Source organism: Nyctibius grandis, chromosome 1 (assembly GCF_013368605.1).
Source record: "Nyctibius grandis isolate bNycGra1 chromosome 1, bNycGra1.pri, whole genome shotgun sequence".
NCBI classification, from domain to species: domain Eukaryota; kingdom Metazoa; phylum Chordata; class Aves; order Nyctibiiformes; family Nyctibiidae; genus Nyctibius; species Nyctibius grandis.
The window spans coordinates 80,034,247-80,048,591 of record NC_090658.1 but is presented as its reverse complement, the minus strand read 5'-3'; the positions used below and the strand labels follow the sequence as shown (position 1 = coordinate 80,048,591).

Sequence of the window (14,345 nt, the reverse complement as noted above, 5' to 3'; positions counted from 1 at the left end):
CTCGTGTGTCAAGCCACAGCACAGATTTTTGTTACATGATTGCCTGACTTTTCATTTTCTTGCTTCTGTCTTTTAAAACTTTGTTCCATTCTGGGCCAAGGCTGGACTTAGCATAACTCAAACACCAGATTTGAAGGACAGCTGTAAATGTGAAGTGTCCTCACTTTTGGGCACTTGCCTTTGCCACTGCAAGTGACTTCCCTTTAGCAAGGCTTTTTTCCCTTAGATAATTTGGATTCTTACAGCATACATTCAGGTATCCTGCTGCTTTCTGCCAGGGATTTCTGAGCTTGATTCTCACACAAATACAGATAGGGTGTAACTCAATTGAATTCAATGGAGTTCAGCTAATGTAACACTAGTATAAGAGAAATGGGAATCAGACACTCTGAACATTTCTCCCTAACCTCCAACAGATGCCAAAATTGTATAGCAATTGAGCTAAATACCTTGCTTTTCAGACTCCTCCCAATAAACCAAAGAAAATCCAATCAAGCCTCCTCATTCAAATGAATTTAATTACTGTGTAGAACACTTGCAATAAAAGCCTCTTATGCATAAAGAATCCTGCCTGCACTGCATGGAATAATTATACCTCTTGTGAATCATTACCTTTTTATTCCAGGAAAAGAATGCTCTTTTAATATGATTACAATATAAAGAAGATACAGACTATCAAAACAACAAACAGCACATTAAAAGAGCCTTGCTAAATAAACAGCATACAGCATACAGCTTTTATTACTGTGTATATAAATGACTCCAAAGTTTGTGAGCAGACACCAGTGATTTTTTGACTATGTCAGATTCTCTCAGTAGTCTATATGAAATAAGACATGTGCGGGTGAAATCTCCCTGTGGAAAGGCATCTATGGGTTGTGTACGAGACTGTGACGAGGAGCCAGACGCCATCAGTTCTGTTCCTGACCTTGCCCTCTTTTCTTGATCTAGATCAATTTATTCTACATGTCTCCTCTTTGGGCTCCAAAATGTGAGTAATGATGCCTATTGCCACGGACCAAGCAGGAGCCTCCATTCATTACTGTTTGAAACATGCCCCAGTGGAAGGTGCTCTGGGAATTTGAAAAGTCATATTCATGTCTTCATTGGACAGGGGGAGCAGGGATCATCTCAAGCAACCAGGTTTCTAAGCAAGCCTTTTCAGAGCTCCTGATCTTCAAGTTGAAAAGAGTAGTCAGTAGATTACAAAAGCAACTCATCAGAGTCATCTCCTCCTGACCAAAAGCAGCTCATGATGAAATGCAGGTCCCAGTTAGATGAGGAAAAAGGAGACTGTGCATTCAAGTATGTGTGGTTACAGGTTTCAAATCATACTATTTTAAAAGGTGCTGGTCAGCTTCTGTGCTCACTGATGAGTGTGGGCTGCTTTGTAAAACTGCATGAGCTGATGCACCTTGACCCCATGCCCTGCAACAGTCTTCCCATCCCCAGGAGAGACCCACATGTAGGAAGGAAGAGGCAGGCAGGCCTGGGGGACTTTCAGGGCACAGAGAGATCCATTATGCCCCTGAGGGGTGGCACAGTCCCCAGTGACACTTCAGGGCAGGAGAAGACATCTGCATTTCATGACCCCCCCCCACCCCCAGCAGCAGAGAAGGAGGTGAAGGTCACTGGGGACAGTCTGTATGGGTTCACCAAGGATCAGTCACACCTGACCAATGTGATTGCCTTCTATCATAAAGCAACTGCATTTGTGGGCAATGGGAAAGCAGTGGATGTCATTTGCCTTGAAGTTAGCAAGGCTTTCAACATCATTTCCCACCATATTCCTGCATCCAGGTTAGAACATTACAGCTGTGATGAGTGAGAAACTGGTTGGATGATCAGGTTTAGTGGGTGGCAGTTAATGGGTTGTATGGAGGCCAGTAAAAAGTGGGATACCACAGGGGTCTAAGCTGGCATCCAGATTTGGTCTCTGCAATACCAGACAGACATGGATAAATGGGTGAGTTCAGTGGAGGGTCATCAAGATGCCTGGGGCCTGAAGAACTTTCCTGGCGAGGAGAGGCTGGGGGAACAGGGCTTGTTCAGCCTGGGAAGGGTGGAAGCTTGGGGGTAGGAACCTAACACCAGCCCCAGAGGACCCATGGGGAGGTCACCAAGAAGATGGAGCCAGGGTATTCACAGTGGTGCATGCCAGGAGAACAAGAGACAACAGGAAAAAATTGAAATGAAAACTTCAGACTGGATGTAAGGAGACACCTTTTCCCTGTGAGGACAGTGGGGCAGTGGCAGAGGTTGCCCGGAGAGACTGTGCAGGCTCTGGCACTGGAGGTTTTCCAGACCCAACTGGACAAAGCCCTGAGCAACCTGATCTGACCCCACAGCTGACCCTGCTTTGGGCAAAGGGTTGGACCAGAAACCTCCTGGGGTCCCTTCCCACCTGAATTGTCCTCTGATCCTATCACTGACATCTTCTCCACTCCAAGAAGCAGCCATAGAGGGTAGGGGAGGACTGTGGCAAGGGGTCATGTGAGGGGGTCCTGGGCCTCTTACAGTGGGACAGGAGACAGTGGGAGGGACAGGCTCCACTGTCCAAAAACTACAAAAGGCTATTGCAGCTCTTTGTGTTCATATTTCTCCAGCTCCTTCTTAGTTTGTACCACAGAGAAGCTGCATGAGCTGGGGCTCCACCAATGATATGTATGAAAATATCTGCATTTTGTAAGCTCCCAGAAGGCCTTGTAAAGCATACAGCTTTCACAGCTACTAATCCCACTTTGGCCAATTAGAGAAAAACATGTTTTCTAAGACAATAGAAGAAAACATAACTCTCTATTGAGGTTTAAAATGCAACAGTTTCATAAATCTGTAGCTTAGCCCTTCTGTATTCTGTCACCCTTCTGTATTTTATTTTCTAGGTAGTCAGCAGAAGGGCACACACTAGTGAGAAATTAGTACACAATGTTCTAAAGCAGGATTTATGAGAAAGCTGCTTCAAGCCTTTGCTTTGAGCACAGTAGTCTCCGTTACAACTGTTCACCACTCTGAGACGCTCAAGGCATTTTGTCAGAGTTTTCATTTCCATGAATGATCCACAGGCAACTGGATTGAAAAGCCCAAGGCTGTTACATCCAGCACACCTTAAAATGCAGCAAAAGAGAAGAGAAAAAAAAACAACTGCTTTCCCAATTTAAAAATGCACATTTCTTTAAAGTAGCAACCTGTATGGTTCCTAGCCAAATTCCTGAAGATGGGTCAGCTGAGAGTTAAAACAGCATGAGAACCTGCATCTTGCATCCCAGCTCTGCTGCAGACTTCTGGAGTGACCTTGATCAGGTTATCCGTTATCTCGGGACCCCAGTTCTCCGTTAAGATAAAGAAAAATACTTGTCTCTCACCTCTGCAACATGTTAAGTCCTTCTCCTTGGCAGTATCTGTATGCCACTACAGCGTGCCACATGGGTATATACTGCATGTGTGAATGCAGAACACATACAATGGACCTTTGGTAGAGTGTGGGAATAAAGACACTCCAGAAAGACAAAAAAATTATGCCTCCCATTGTGCATTAGGAAAGCAAATGAAAATAAATTTCAAGTCAAGCAGGAAATGAAGAAGAGTGTATACCCAGGAGAGATGATCCTTAGCTGACGTTTTTCTGAGCAGATCTAATCTCTCACTTTTTCTTCTTTATCTTAAAAAACCCCAAACTTATTCTGCTAAAATCTCTCCTATAGGTAAAAATCTCTTTCTGCGCTCCAGAGACACTCTCTAGCCTGCCTTCTCTCCTCCCAGGCCAAACATGTCTTGTGCTGCTTTCCTCACCTGCTGCTGCTCACACATCACTTCCCATGTTACATCCCTCTCTCTCTTTACCTGTCTCACGCTTCCTTCCCTTCTACCCCCAACCTGCTCCTCCCTCTGTCCTTCCCCATCGTCTCTTCCTACTGCTTTTCCATCATATTCCCAGCATCTCGATCTTACTCTAACGCTACTTTCCCACACCAGCAGCATCATCCTTTTCCCATTTTGCCACCTATTTTCCTATCTCCCTTTTCTGTTTTCCCTCTTCCCGCACCACTGATCTGCATAGCCCTTTCTTCCCCAGGCTGTTCCCCTTCCATGCATCTAACACTTTCATTCATCCAGCTTTCCCTTTCTTGATACCCCCACGCCTCTCTCTGGGTTTGTCCCCAGATTGCTGGTTGGACAGCAGAGCCTGAGGTCAGGGCAGTGTACTGGGACCAGGGTCTCCGTTCCCAGTTAAAAGGGCGTGTCCTGCACAGCCATGGAGTGGCTGTATCTGGGTGAAGGCTGCATGGGGCACCAATGGAAACCTGCGCCCTCACCTCTGAGCACACCGGACATTGATCCCCGAACCAGGGAAGTCCTCTTTTACACACCAGTAGCTTCCTGGGACAACTGTCTTTCCTTCTAGGCCAATACTTTTGTGGCATTTCATAACCTTTTACTCCACAACCTGCAATGCTCGATCATTTGTATTTGCTCTAATTAAATTCCTCATTAACTTCTTTTCCTCAGAGTCATCTTTAAGGTCCCTTCCAACCCAAACCATACTATGATTCTATGAATATAGACTTCTTCCTTCCTTCCTTCCTTCCTTCCTTCCTTCCTTCCTTCCTTCCTTCCTTCCTTCCTTCCTTTTTCTTTCTTTTTCTTTCTTTCTCTTTTCTCCACCCCCACTCTTCGTTTTTTGTGTCATCTCCTGCTTCTCATATTGTTTAGTGAGGGGCTTTGCCCTCTGACCCTTCCCTGTACCTTTTTAAGTGCTACCATATATTTTCTATAATGTGTTGACCAGCTGTGAACTCCATATTTTAAGCAGCATGATATCATAGCTTCCTCAGACCTCTCCTCTTCCCCAGCCAGGGCCAGCATTTTCTCATCCCCCAGTCATTTTGAGAGGAGCCAGCCACAGTGTCAAAATACTATTGTGAGACTCCTTGCATGGTTTTATCTTTGCCTGTATTTTATAGTTCCTGAGCTTGGCTCTAGCTCCCCACACAAGGATGGCATTTGCCCTATCTGGGAGGCAGTGGGGGGGAGTGGGAGAGGATGGTTTTAAGCAGCTGTGGAGGTTAGAAACCCTGCATCTCAGCCTTCGTGGAAGGAAAAATAAAGTGGGGAAACGCAAAAAGCAAATGCAGAAATGCAGAAGGAAATACTTCAGGTGACTTTAACCATCAGTTCAATCTAGTGTAAGCCAGAAAGGGAGAGAGCAGAGATATCTAAACAGTATTTAAGAGTGTGAAAGATATGCCTTGGTTCTGAACTTCTATCTTCTGTTTTAACATTTTTAAAAAAATAACTTTTTCTGTGTCTGCCAAACAGCCTCACACATTTCTGTCCAGTCAGAAATGGACCATGGACCTTATCTTCCCTGTAGCATGAGCCTGCATGCATCTATCTAAAGATAAGAGCTTCCTACGATGGATTAAGACTTTCCAGCTCTGCCTGCTGTGATTTACTCTGGGATTACAGCACTAGCCCATTCCTTTTAGCTCTATCGCCCGTCCAGACGTGCAGCACAATGAAAATATGATGTCACCCCTTAGCAGGTGTTTCTACACTGTGTCAACACCACTCTCTGGTGCATGCATCTGCACCCTGCACAGCTGGGCAAGGACTGGACCTTTTCCACACCAGCCTGTAGCTGCCAGGGCTTAGCTGGACTAGCAAAGCGTTACAGGGAGCAACATCTGGTTCATGGCAGCGGAGCCAAGCTGCTCGCTGCTCACCAAGACGGAGTGGCATGGAGATGAGTCCCCAAGGAGCCACAGCATCCCTGAGGCTGCTGCAGAGAGGCAGCTGCAGAGAGGCAGCGAGTGAGCAGACAGCCCAGGGCATCCGCCGACAGCGGTTCAGGGCTGTCACGCCTGTGTTTTTCAGTCTACAGGATAACTTTTGCATGGGTTATAGAAACACACAATTGCATCCACGGGGGAGAAAAAGGGGGGTTACTAGTCAGTCAGAACAGGAAAATGTAAATAAGCCTCATCCACTTGTGGATGTAGATATTATGAACACTGAAAACATGGCCACACTGTGGAGATAAAACCTGCAGTGAATTCTCCAGGGTTTAGGTTGAAGCTTTACTGCACCATGTATCATCTCGTTATGTCCTAGCTGCTAAAAAATATTTTGTGGTAACTGAAGTGCTGAATCCCCCAAGGAGAAGCTGACAGTCAGTTAACATCAAGAATCTAAAGTTTTAGAGAATTTTCCAAAATCCAGTGTTGTCCTGATTGCAAGGACTTCAGCATAGGCATTTTTTTTCATTATTTAAACAATTTCCCTTGAGTGTTTGCAGCCCAGACAACAGCCACATTGTGTTTAATGCAGTAGAACCAGGGAATCAAACTGGCTGGGAACAGATCAACACAGTTTTATTGTCCAAACTGAGTAAAAAGGTAGAGTAAATTCACAAGCTAGCTGCTGACAAATAGATTTGATTTAATAATAAAAGGTGCTCGTGTGTATAAATAACCCATCGAGGATTTTTTTGTTTTAAGTGCTTGGGGATGATTAAGTAAATGTGTTGCAATGGAGAGGTTTTAGTCCTATCTTACAGCGTAGGCAAATTGTTTAGGCACTGCATACCCACGAGTGAAGGCAAAGGGACTTCAATGACATAGGGATCCAGCCTTTAGAAAAAGTCTTTCTTTGATCTCTTCCTCCTGATTTCAGACCTGCTCCTCCATTCTCTTCCCTTCTCCCTTCCCTTTATGTTACACCAAAGTGTACATCGTGGAAAGGAGACTTATCGTGGTTGCATAGTTTTGTGTCTTAGCACAGCAATAGTTCTGCACTGGCAGAGGGAGATGGGAGAGGCTGCGATCGATCTTTTCTGTCTTCAGCTTCTAGCAGTACCTAGAGGGGCTTTTCTATCCAGGTCGTTTATAATGTACTCAGTATGCTTATAAATCAGCATTGATAAAAGTCACAAAAAGCTGTATATAGAATAGACTAGATGAAAATGACTGTGTTATTTGAAAATTTCAAGGTGTTATATACTGGGCTTCTCTGCAGCTGAAGTACTTAATGTATTTCTGTTCTGCTACCACCATGATGAATCTCCCTGAATTATATCGCTTAGTACTGGCTTAAAATATTTAACAGCAATTTTTTTGTTTGAAAAACAAATAATTTGAGACAGAAGAATTGAGATGTCTAGAGCAAAGTGCAGTAACTGCAAAATAAGCTGCGTTTGCCCATTAATAACTAGTAATCTCATCCAGAAATTAGGTAGAGCACAAATAAAGCATGAGCCTGTGCCTGTGTTTATATGTAGGTATAAGACCTTTTATAAAGTCTTTGCTTCATTTCTCCCTGCCCAGTGCTGCAGCTCAGCTGGACTTTCTGATATATCTTCTGGGGTTTCTTCTGCCACATAAATACAACATAGCTGGACCCTGAAGCCTTAGTTCCCCTTTGCAAGTCCTCTCTTTTCCTGCCTTCTTTGCTACTACTTCTGACATCTCTGACTGATCTCAGTCCCAGCAGCTAGGAAGTCACCAATTGTCCTTTCTCTGGTCTTTTTATCCCCTCCTCTCCCCATGATCCTGCAGAGCCGGTTTTCCTTCACACCGGTGTGCTGCACTGTGCTGTGCCGCCGGGAAGCTGGGCTTGCCCTGGGATCCCATCCCAGGACTCTCCCCCAGCCTCACTACATTTTCCTTAACTTTGGCTTCTCTGCTGAATTCTAGCAAGCCACTGCCACCTTTTTGTTTAATCACCTCTTCCATGAAGAATCCCGCTGTAAAGTACCTGATTCCACAAACCTCCACTTGCAGATCATTTTCAGTGAGAGGTGGGGATGTATTTCTCTTGCCCAGCTACTGGTGGTGCAACCCCTCACCTTGCACCCTTACCTTTCTCACTGCTGCCCACGGCCTGAATTGTCTTTCTGTTACTACTTTCCGAAAGGCACTTTGAGGTACTTTGTATAATTACTGCAAACAAATAAATCCTAAAGAGCTGGGGAGCACCATTGATTAAACAGGGGCCAAGACTTTTCAAGGAAAAAGAAATGATGTTTTATTTCCATGGAACTGGAAATGCCATTGTGTGTGGGTTTCCATTTATTTGGTAGGGAAACGGAAAAGGACAGAGACAAACAGAAGGTAGATAAAGACCGATAAAGGAGGAAGAGCCTTTTAATCTAAAAGGTTAAAAAAGCAATGTGGGGGAGGAGAAAAACTGAGCTGAAAAAGTGAAGAACATCCAAGCAAAAATCAGTAACATCCCCTGAAAAAAAAATCAGATTCTGCTTTGAAACCTGTCAAACGGAAACAGCTTAAACACAAGACTCCTTTTTCCCCCCTCTCAGCTGGCTGTGCTTCTTCCCATGGAGGTGCAAACCCAGGCCCTGCCATAGGCAACATGTCCAAGGTAGTCCCAGAAGCACGGGAATCTGCAACGTGACGATGCCCCTGAGCCCCCTCGTCCAGACTCACGGAACACGAACAAGCGTTCCTCTCTCTTCCAAAATGTTTCTTGTTTTGTCTTTTACTTAGCAAGTGCTGGCTCTGGTAACTCTCTTAGCCTCCTCCACTGCCATAGCCAATCTTCCTATTACCCTGGGTGCCGCAGCAACCCAGCAGCAAGGAGCTACACATCTAATTGCCTGTGGCTTTCACAGGCTGTCAGAGCGTACACTGACACATCGCATGTGGCTCCCAAGTGATGCTATCTAACGTGGCTTGAACTGCCACAAGGTAAGGATCCTGAGGATTGTCTTTTCCGCTCTCGCCATCTATGAAAAATCTGGTGGGTCATGCTGGCTAATGCACGCGGCGCTTTTTTTTTTCATCATCAGTTGTGGCCTGTGACCTGCTGATCTGACTGCTTGAAATAAGGGTATATTAGTGTCCTGCTTTTGTGGGGATAAAATTTATAGAATCACTTTTCTGTTACATTTTGTTTCAGTTTGTGGCCAGCCATGGCATGGTGATCAAGGCCATTAGCAGTAAGTCAGGGCAGCTGACCCAGGCTGGCCCACAGGTGTGTTCTGTAACATTAACATGGTTCACTATAAATGGGAAAGCTTGCTAGGGATGGGGGCCCTTTGCTCAGCTTTCTTCTCCCTCTTTCTTCTCTCTTCTCAAGGGTTGTGATCCCTGGAGTGACTTGCCACCGTTTTATGGGCTGAGCATAACTTTGTGTCTTTTGTATTAGCATTGATATGGGTTTTCTTCTTTTATTAAATCTGTTTAACCTTCAACCCATGAGTCTCCCTCCTTTTCCCAATTCCCTTTCTCAGCTGGGGAGGGGTCTTGGGTCATAGAACAACTGGTTATTGTTTAGCCCTGGGTGCGGGCTAAATGGAGACAATTAGATCACAGATATGTGTAGACCTAGTTTAAAGACCTTATAAGAGGTCTTTAAACTAGGTTCGATGGGGGAGGGGGATAAGACCAGGGCAGCCACAAATGAACCTAAGGGTGACAGGCCTGTGTCGGGGGCAAGGCCGCTAGCCCAGCTGAAGTGCATTTACACCAATGTACGCAGTATGAGCAACAAACAGGAAGAGCTAGAGGCCACTGTACAGCAGGAAGGTTATGATGTGGTTGCCATCACAGAAACGTGGTGGGATGACTCTCATGACTGGAGTGCAGCTATGGATGGCTATAAGCTCTTTAAGAGGGACAGGCGAAGCAGGAGAGGCAGTGGGGTAGCGCTATATGTTAGGGAGTGCTTGGACTGTGTTGAAATTGAGGAAGATGGTGAGGATGACAAGGTTGAATGTTTATGGGTGAAGATCAGGGGGAAGGTCGGCAGGGCGGACATTACGGTGGGAGTCTGTTATAGACCACCCAACCAGGATGAGCAGGCGGATGAGGCGTTTACAAGCAGCTGTCAGAAGCCGCCCAGTCGCCGGCCCTTGTACTTGTGGGCGACTTCAACTTGCCGGATGTCTGCTGGAAATACAACATGGCAGAGAGGAAGCAATCTAGGAGGTTCCTAGAATGTGTGGAGGACAACTTCCTCATGCAAGTGGTAAATGAGCCCACTAGAGGAGGGGCCCTGCTTGACCTGTTGTTTGTGAACAGAGAAGGACTAGTGGGAGATGTGAGGGTCGGTGGCCGTCTTGGGAATAGTGACCATGAAATGTTAGAGTTTTTGATAGCGGGGAAAGTAAGGAGGGGCAAGAGCAGAACTTCTGCCTTAGATTTCCGGCGGGCTGACTTTAGCCTGTTTAAGAGGCTGGTGGACAGAGTCCCTTGGGAATCGGGCCTGGAGGGCAAAGGAGTCCAGGAAGGCTGGACATGCTTCAAAAGGGAATTGCTAAATATTCAGGAGCAGGCTGTCCCAGTCTGTAGGAAGGAAGCCGTCGGGGAAAAAGACCGGCCTGGTTAAACAGGGAACTCAGACTAGAACTTAAAGAAAAAAAGAGAGCCTACTTGCTCTGGAAGAAGGGTCGGGTAACTTGGGAGGTCTATAGGGATGTTGCCAGGTCGTGTAGGGAGAAGATTAGAAGGGCCAAAGCTCAATTAGAGCTCGATTTGGCTGCTACAGTCAAAGACAACAAAAAAAGCTTTTACAAATACATCAACAGCAAAAGGAGGGTCAAGGAGAGCCTCCACCACTTGCTGAATGAGGAGGGTAGTGTAGTGTCAGGGGATGAGGAAAAGGCAGAGGTGCTCAATGCCTTCTTTGCCTCGGTCTTTAATGTCAAGACCGGTTGTCCTCAGGAGACTCGGCCCCCAGAGCCTGAAGTTAGGGACGGGGGGCTGTGTGAACCTCCCAGGATCCAGGAGGAGACGGTTAGTGACCTGCTGTGCCAGTTGGACACCCACAAGGCTATGGGCCCGGATGGGATTCACCCCAGAGTAATGAAGGAACTGGCAAATGAACTTGCCAAACCACTCTCGATTATCTACCGGCAGTCCTGGATAACTGGAGAAGTTCCAGCTGACCGGAAATTAGCAAATGTAATGCCCATCTACAAGAAGGGCCGGAAGGATGATCCAGGGAACTATAGGCCTGTCAGCCTGACCTCGGTGCCAGGCAAGGTGATGGAACAGATCATCCTGAGTGCCATTACATGGCACATGCAGGATAATCGGGGCATCGGGGCCAGCCAACATGGATTCATGAAAGGCAGGTCCTGCTCGACCAACCTGGTCTCCTTCTATGACCAAGTGACCCGCTTAGTAGATGAGGGCAGGGCTGTGGATGTAGTCTATCTAGACTTCAGTAAGGCATTCGACACTGTCTCCCACAGCATCCTCCTGGACAAACTGGCTGCCCGGGGCTTGGATGGGTGGACTCTTCAATGGGTTAAAAACTGTCTGGATGGCCGAGCCCAGAGAGTGGTGGTGCATGGGGCAAAGTCCAACTGGCGGCCGGTCACTAGCGATGTTCCCCAGGGCTCAGTTCTGGGGCCGGTGCTGTTCAATATCTTTATAGATGATCTAGACGTAGGGATTGAGTGCACCCTCAGTAAATTTGCAGATGACACCAAGCTGGGTGGCAGTGTCGATCTGCTGGAGGGTAGGAAGGCCCTTCAGAGGGATTTGGACAGGTTAGATAGATGGGCCGAGACCAACGGCATGAGGTTCAACAAGAACAAGTGCCGGGTCTTACGCTTCGGCCACAACAACCCCATGCAACTCTACAGGCTGGGGGAAGAGTGGTTAGAAAGTGGCCCGGTGGAAAGAGACCTGGGGGTGCTGATCGACAGACGGCTAAACATGAGCCAGCAGTGTGCCCAGGTGGCCAAGAAGGCCAATGGCATCCTGGCCTCTATTAAGAATAGTGTAGCCAGCCTGTCTAGGGAGGTGATCGTCCCTCCGTACTCGGCACTGGTGAGGCCGCATCTTGAGTACTGTGTTCAGTTCTGGGCCCCGCACTTCAAGAAAGATGTTGAGGTGTTGGAGCGAGTCCAGAGGAGGGCGACCAAGCTGGTGAAGGGTCTGGAGGGTCTGACCTACGAGGAATGGCTGAGGGAGCTGGGGTTGTTTAGCCTGGAGAAGAGGAGGCTCAGAGGTGACCTTATTGCAGTCTACACCTACCTGAAGGGAGGTTGTAGTGAAGTGGGAGTTGGCCTCTTCTCCCGGGCAACTAGCGATAGGACAAGAGGGCACAGCCTCAAGCTTTGCCAGGGGAGGTTCAGGTTGGACATCAGGAAGAATTTCTTTACAGAAAGGGTTATTAGACATTGGAATGGGCTGCCCAGGGAGGTGGTGGAGTCACCATCTCTGGGTGTGTTTAAGAAAAGACTGGACATGGCACTTAGTGCCATGGTCTAGTTGACAGGGTGGTGTAGGGGCAGCGGTTGGACTCGATGATCCCTGAGGTCTCTTCCAACCTGGTTGATTCTGTGATTCTGTGATTCTGTGATCAATATTTAACAAGATTAGGTATGGAAATTCCTGTTTCAGCTTTCATTTAAGCTATTCAAAATCAAAGCCCAGCCTCCTAAAGGAATCAAATAGTTCCACAGAAAAAGTCTTTACCAGCTAAAACAAAGTTAAAGCTAAAACTGAAGCTGAAGCAGCTACAATCCCATGATTTACCTGACCAGGGCTCTAAAACAGTGTCTTGTGCTTCGTCCATGTGAATGAGCATGTAAAGCTTGAATTAAATGCTTATACCCAGGGGTGTTTTTTTCTGTAGTGGATATAATCTCATCCATCATGCTTCAAGCATTTATACCCATCATTTTATCTACTTTCCTTATGCACACCTTTTGATAGGGGGAAAAAAAGCATCTTTTTCCCTTCTTTAAACTCCATTTCAGAGCCTAGCTCTCTCTTCTAACTGCCGTGGCTGCAGTCCAGGCAATCTCCAGCACCGCTGGTACCTGTGCCATGGCTCTGAGCACATCTTGGGCTGAATGACAGAAGGGCCTTTGGGCTTCCCCTCATCCACTGCTGGTAGCAGAGTGCCTACCCCCATGAGGGTTAGCTTTTCAAAAAGGGTGGATTTTCTTGCACCCTCTCAAGACTGCGGAGGTAAAACAGCTCATTAGAAGGTGGAAAAGAGGATTTCTGCTGAAGTGATATCTGCTCATAGCTGCATTCCTTTGCATCCACAAGGAGATACAATTTCATAAACTTAAAGGAACAGAAAGGGACTCTACCTTCATTTGGGAGTTAACAAAGAGTAATCGCACAGCTTAAAGGTCAGAAGGGTCAATTTACCCAGTTCTGTCAATTTTATAGAGTTCAGGCAAATTATATCACAGGGGAATTTCATCTCTCCCATCCATCTCTTATCTTTCTTCCTGCCAGGGCAGAATTTGCCCATTACTGTCTCTTCTGGTCTGGGTTTAAAGGGCCTGAATGCTAAAGCCTCTACTACTACCCTCATGAAATCCCTCCACAAGAGCACTGACTTTCTTTTTTCTTTAACCTTCCTGCTTTTACTTCCTACCTCTTGTACCATCCTAAACTGTTCCTGTCCCTCTCCAGGTTCCTGATTGATGAGGTAATGTTCAACTCCAGCTGCAGCTGCCTCTCTTTCTGCTCTTCCACAGAGTTACCACCCTGGACACCTCATTTCAGGAAGCCGGCCCTGGGGGTGATGCTCTAGCTGCAGGCAGGACCTCAGTGTGGGGGTACTCAGTGGAATGCCCTGGGGTCAGCTGGGTTGTGTCTGGAGAGGGAGGAGGCACCCATCCTGCTGATGGATGCACAGACTCATGCATGAATGAAAGGAGGGAAGGAAGAAATGCCTGCAGCCATCCCACCCTTTCTCTGCTCTACTGCAGGCTCTGCTGTCAATTCAAATGCCCCAAAGACCAGACAAACATTTTATATTAGACTTTGCTGTGGCTGGATGGTTTGTGCTCCTCTGCTCCCTCCTTAAAAGTGACCTTAATATTTTATTTATTGTTTAAAGGATAATGTTCATGGTAGAGGAATATATGAGGCAATAAATGGCCTTTGCAGGTAATTAAATGCTGAAGAGAGCTGAAGCTATTGATAGCCATAACAGCCATTTATTCTGAGTGTGCTGAGAAGCCAGGAGCACTGCTCCTCACAGCATGCAACAAGACAAGATTAAACAAGCCACCATAGTAGAAAGAGGAAAGACAACATTTTTCTTGCCCTCTCAGTGCTTGAAATTTCTGAGCTGCTGTTTATTTGGTGCTTGGAACAGAAAATGTTGATTGTAATAATATGTAGTTTTCTATCATGTTATTCTTTTTTTCCTAGCTGTTTTAGAAGGGCTTTGCACATGGTGACAAGAATTATTGCCCTCCATGGACAGATACGTAAGTAAAGGCACAGCAGGGGAGGGTGTCTTGCCCACACAATCAATGGGAAAGTCTGACAAAATCCAGCTCCCAGCCTAGTGTCTTGCCTACTAGTCACACTCTTACAGTGCATTGCTATAGCACTTCTGCCAGC

The 14,345-nt window shown here is 46.5% G+C and overlaps 1 protein-coding gene across 1 annotated transcript in view; it reads right to left on the bottom strand.

Moving 5' to 3' along the window:
- Positions 1–14,345, bottom strand: part of SCML4 (Scm polycomb group protein like 4) — a 48,250-nt gene that overhangs the window by 15,310 nt on the left and 18,595 nt on the right. The window lies entirely within an intron of this gene.